Source organism: Mytilus edulis, chromosome 5 (assembly GCF_963676685.1).
Source record: "Mytilus edulis chromosome 5, xbMytEdul2.2, whole genome shotgun sequence".
Lineage (NCBI taxonomy): Eukaryota > Metazoa > Mollusca > Bivalvia > Mytilida > Mytilidae > Mytilus > Mytilus edulis.
The window spans coordinates 68,126,593-68,133,327 of NC_092348.1; positions in this window are offsets into that span (position 1 = coordinate 68,126,593).

The following is a 6,735-nucleotide window of genomic DNA, read 5'->3' on the forward strand; positions in this document are numbered from 1 at the left end:
TTTTTTTCTTGTATCCATTTACAACATTCAACATTCGTTTTCAACTTTCGATTTTCAACTTTCAACAGTCGTTTTCAACATTCAACATTCGTTTTTAACATTCAACATTCGTTTTTAACATTCAACATTCGTTTTTAACATTCAACATTAATTTTCAACATTCGATTTTCAACTTTCAACATTCGTTTTTAACATTCAACATTCGTTTTCAATATTCAACATGTGTTTAACATTCAACTTTCGTTTTTAACATTCAACATTCGTTTTCAACATTCGTTTTTAACATTCAACATTCGTTTTCAACATTCGCTTTTAACATTCAACATTCGTTTTCAACATTCAACATTCGTTTTCAACTTTCAACATTCGTTCTCAACATTCAAAATTCGTTTTCAACATTCAACATTCGCTTTTAACATTCAACATTCATTTTCAACATTCGATTTTCAATTTTCAACATTCGTTTTTAACATTTAATATTCGTTTTCAATATTCAACATTCAACATTCGTTTTCAAAAGCGATCAGAAATTGGTCGAGTTAACCTGGATCACAGATCAAACAAGATGGCGATGATCGGTAACCGATCGGATATTAGTCGCGAAAGGTCGAGATGATCGAGTACTGATCGGTAAAATATTTGTATTCCGACCAAACTCGACCTCTTCACGATCCTTTCTCGATCAATTCGATCGCTACTCGAGGAATTCCCGATCTCTTTTCGAGTGACTTGATTTTATTGAAACTTCTTAGATTTTTTTATACGACCGAAAAAAATTGTTGTCGTGTATTAGACATGTTCACCATAAGCTGATATCAAAACCGAAACCGATACCGAAAACGAAACCGAAACCAAAAGTAGTAATAAGGTAAATGGTAAATGTTAATAATGTTTAATTAACTCAACATTTTATTCCATTTTATTGTTTGAAATTTAAAACAGTAGATGGAGTATTTATTCATTTAAAAAATCAAAATGAATCTATCAAAAAAGAAAAATTGAATTCAACGAGTATTAAATACACTTAACTAAGTTAGTAATCTGCAATTAAGATTTAGATGTTAACTTATTATTGATGATGTACATTAATTATGAATCAAGTTTCGTCTAAGAGAAAGAACTGTACATAGTTCTACAATATATGCAATATCGTTCCGAAGATACATATATAAAGGGAACCTTTTATTAACAAAGGAACCAAAACAAATACTTATAAAGGCAATTATTTTTTTATTTTACCATAATTGTATGAATTCTGTATCAGTAGAAGGGGGTCGATAAAGCTTGATGGTGCTTTCGGCAAAATTAATTTCAATAGTATCTTATACATTTTCATGTTTTCTCTCTCCTTTTCCTTTTATTTTCTTTTTCTGGAACACGTTTGATTGCCCCTCTTGTGCTAGGTTCTTCGATATTCATCCTCAACTTTTAAACTTTTAGAGAGTTGTTAGCCAAGGTACCAAAATATAGAATCCCCCAGCCCATCAACTGGAAAAAGAATTTCAAGTTACTGATGGATGCAGTTGAGGACTATGTAAGAAAATGGGTAAAGCGCGAACCAGACGAACCAGAACTGGACACTTTGTCTGAATGAATCAAAGCTATTCGATCATGCATTCAGAGGCGCATACAAAAACTACGATGTAATATGAGAACAAGAATTACTAACCCTTTCAAGAATCCGGATGTTGTGGATGCCTTATCCTCTTTGCATGACAAATATGTCGTTGTTCCAGCAGATAAAGCCTCCAATAATATTGTCTTCATATGTAAAAAAAAAAAAAACATTATATGCAATGTCTCACAACAGAGCTTGGAAAAAATAAAACTTCTGGTAACCCTACATATTCTTTAACATCATTTACCAAGGACGAAATTTTACAAAATCATTAATCTGTCCTTCTTTCTTTTGGTATCAACGTCAAAGAAAACGAAAAAAAAACTTACCTTCATTATACTGGATACCTAAATTACACAAAACTCCATATAAAGAACGATACATAGCTGGGTCTTCAAAATGTTCGACTAAACATCTTTCTGAAGTACTGACTACTATTCTGTCTACAGTTAAAGATGGGCTTCAAAAATATTGTGATGAGATATATTCTACCAGTGGTGTTAACCAGATGTGGATTCTAAAAAAAAATCGAAAGATCTACTGCTTAATCTTCGATCACAATCTTTGCATTTTTGCAGCAACATAAAAACTTTTGATTTTTCTACGCTATATACTACTATTCCCCATGCTCAGTTGAATGATTGACTTCACCATTTCATAAAACAGAGCTTTTTCTATAAAAATGGGAATCGTAGATACAAATTTCTTGTTTTGGGTTACAATAATTCATATTTTGTGAAGAATCACACTGAATCTTCCAGAAAGTATACTGAAGATGATATTATCAAAATGCTGGACTTTTTGATCGACAATATAAAGTTGAGTTGGAAGATTTATATCTCAACAGACAGTCGGTATGCCAATGGGTACTAATTGTGCACCCCTGCTGACCGATTAGTTTTTGTACTAGTATGAAGCAGAATTCATTCCGAACCTTCTAAAAGACAAAAAGAAAAAGCACCTTGTGAAATTCTTTAATTTTACTTTCCGATATATTGATGATGTTCTATCATTGAATAACCCATATTTCAGCCAATACTTACATCTTATATATCCCAGTGAACTTGAAATTACGGATACTACTGATACTAGAAGGACTGTTTCATACCTTGATCTTTTCCTTAATATTGACGCAGATGGATGACTTCACACGAAAATCTATGATAAACGGGACGATTTCAACTTCCTAATTATCAATTTCCCATTTCTCGGCAGTAACATACCATCTGTTTACATATCACAATTGATACGTTATTCTCGTGCTTGTTCACACTATACGGAATTCATTTACAGGAGTATGCTCCTTACGCAGAAACTGCTCTAACAAAGTTATGAGGAGGACAGATTAAAATTGACACTCCGTAAATTTTATGGACACCATCACCAATTGGTGGATCCATACGATGTGTCTTTGACCAAACTAACTAAGGACATTTTTACTACATGGTAGATTGTGGTTTGTCATTACGTCGTCTAATCTTTTAATTACCAACGTAACTTATTCCCGATTGTGACTGTTTTGCTGAGTGTGAATTCGCATTACCATAAGACGTGTTACGGTACTTATCTATTCCAAATTCATGTATTTAGTTTAAATGTTTAATGTTATATTTTTAATTCTTATCGGATTTTGTCAAATGTGTTGACGTCTTTTCTATTATATTCATGTGTTATGGTGAAGAAAATTAATCACCGCCTTCATTTATTAGATTTGATTTTGTTCAACGTAATCTGTACGATGTTTTACGTTTGAAGTTAGATTCAAAACAAACCGTACATAGCTATATTCAGTTAATTGCTACCTTAGTTTGCTATTAATAAGTATTATTATGTGCATTGTTATCAAATGTTATATCAGTATTTATTTCAAATATAATCTTAATTAATCCTAATTCTATCTTATTCATTCAAATGTGACGTCATTTTTCATTTTTTATGATCTGTTTTACTAATTCAAATGTGACGTCATTTTTGTCATTTTTTACAATTTCTAATATGACGTCACTTGGCGTTGAGGTTTAAACTTATTCGGGTGTGTTGCATTTTGACGGGTTATGTAATGTATTTCGGTTTTTCCTGTAATAAGCTAATACTTCAGTTTTATCATGTACATCTTTTGTATAGTCATTTTATAAAATTTACTGTTTGCAAAAGTATAAATTATTCTAAATAATAGGGATGTTCTGGTACCTAACAGAAAAACCCTGGCCGTTTTTGGCACAACTTTCTTGAACTTTTGGTCCTCGATGCTGTTCAACTTTGTACTTGTTTCGGCTTTCAAACTTTTGTATCTGGGCGTCACTAGTAAGTCTTGTGTGGACAAAATGCACTTCTGGCGTATTAAAAATTTTAAACTTGTTGCCTTTTGTTGGCTGTTGTTCGTGTCTTTCTTTTTCGGTTGTGTTCTCCTATTTATTTGTGTTGTAGTCCTGTGGTGTTGTGTTGTCATTTTGATGTTATATTTCACATGGCCATAAAAGAGGGAGGTTTGGCATGCCACAAAATCAGGTTCAACCCACCATTTTTTCCTTTAAAAATGTCCCTTACCAAGTCAGGAATATGGCCATTGTTATATTATAGTTCGTTTCTATGTGTGTTACATTTTAACGTTGTGTTTCAGTTGTGTCGTTTGTTTTCTCTTTTTTTTTAGCGTGAATTCACATTACTATAAGACGTGTAACGGTACTTATCTATCCCAAATTCATGTACTTGGTTTTGATGTTATATTTGTTATTCTCATAGGATTTTGTCTAATGTTTATTCCGTTTCTGTGGGTATATGTTACATTTTAATGTTGTGTCGTTGTTCTCCTCTTATATTTAATGCGTTTCCCTCAGTTTTAGTTTGTTACCCCGATTTTGTTTTTTGTCCATGGATTTATGAGTTTTGAACATGCAGCGGTATATACTACTGTTGCCTTTATTTATATATCCGTCAGCTGAAAATGGGAATCTACGAAGGGTGATTGGCCAGAATTGGAAGAAACTGTTGGATCTATTTATGGCACCTACCATATAATAAATCGTCAACCAAAAACCAGGCATGGTTTTATAGTGGACATTGTCGTATACACTATAACCATGTACATTTAAGTAATAAGAGATACACGGAAGAAAATAAGATACATCAAATATGGTTTCCATGTCATAACAATGACGCGATGACATACAGATTGATAGATGTGATCGGTCTACACTATATTTTATCGTTTTCTCCTGATTTTTATTTACTTGACGATATCATATATCCATAAGAACATCATAGTGCAATACTATATACTGAGCTATGCAATTAACATTCATTTATCTACGATGAACACAAATTTTTCGATCAAAAGATTAGTGCAGAAGAGTTTATGTAGAACATTCCATAAGACGAATATACATTCATTAAATAATAGATTTTCTTTATAGACACAGTCGGAACGTTATTGCACCTGTTGTAGAACTATGTGCAGCTATTACCTAATGACAAAACCTGCTTAATGTACATCATAAATAAACTGTATCAACATCTTAATTTGTATATTACTTGCATTGGTGTAATTAAATAATGGTTGAATTTAACTTTGCTTTTTGATAGATTCATGTGAATTGATGAATTGAAGTAATACTCTGTCTTTTGTATTCAAATTTCAAACAATATAATGGAGTAAAAAGGTTGAAATAATTAACATTATAAAGATTTACCATTCCCTACTATTTTTGGTTTCGGTATCGGTTTCAGTTTCGGTATCGGCTTATGGTGAACAGTCTAATGGTATGACTTTGTCGTCGTCGTCGTTGTCTGGACACTTGGTTTCCGGACAATATCTTTAGATTAAATGGATGGATCTCTTTGAAATTAAAACACAAGGTTTGAAACCACAAAAGGAAGGTTGTGATTGATTTTGGGGGTTATAATACTAACAGTTTAGGAATTAGGGACCCGAAAGGGGTAAATTATCATTTTTTAGTTTCCAGACAATAACTTATGTGACTGGGTCTATCTGAAATTGTACCACAAGGTTGCATATCACAAAGGGAAGGCTGGGATTGAGTTTGGGGCCCTGAAGGTTCAGAAATTAAGGGCTTAAAAGGGGGCAAAAATCAAGCAATTTCCAGTTTCCAGACAATAATTTGTGAAGTGTACGGATCCCTCTAAAATTGTAATGCAAGGTATCCCAACACAAAGCGAAGGCTGGGATTGAATTTTGGGGGTAATTGCCCCAAACGTTCAGGAACTAGGGGTCGAAACGGGACCAAAACAAGATTTTTTTCTAGTTTCCAGACAATTACTTGAGGTCAAGTGTATGGATCTCTCTAAAATTGTACAGCAAGGTACCATGCTTAAAAGGGAAAGCTGGAATTATTTTTTTATGTAATTACTGAAAGGGGGGTTAAAATAAATGGGGATTAAAGGGTGTGTTATTTTTTTCATAATTTTTTTTCTTAAATATTTCCATTTTTCCATTGCTTTATATTTCTTATATGTATATTAAAGCAAAACATGCTGATATCAGTGGCGGATCCAGCGGTGGGGTCCGGGGTTTGGAACCCCCCTTCTTATGGCCGATCAATGCATTTGAATGGGAGCATATAGTTGGAACCCCCCTCCCTTTTTAAAATGGCTGGATCCGCCACTGGATATGACACAGGAGACACACATTAAATATGATGTGTAAATTATTATATAAAGTATTGTGCAATAGCAGGAAATCTTCAATTGCCTAATATTGCGCTATAGGACAGTATTGCTCATTAGCAAGAAATCTCTCAACTGCACAGTATTGCGCAAAAGCAAGAAATTTTTTATTTTACAGTATTGTGCAATAGCACAATATTTGCACCAAAGCAAGAAGTCTTCACTGAATTGCACAGTATTGCGCAAAAGCAATAAATCTTCAATTAAAAATTAATACAAATATTTCAACCCATTGCAAAGTTTTTATGATCTTTCACAACATTCATTTTGTGTCAGATTCCTTTATTATGTCAAAAATGGATCACAATCCAAATGTCTTATCCTAAGTGCACATAACCACTAAAAATTGCAAATCAAAAAGCGTAAACGTCCCAACATGGACCAAACTGTATAATCAGAAAACAATATTTCTTTCACCAATTGATATACTTGCG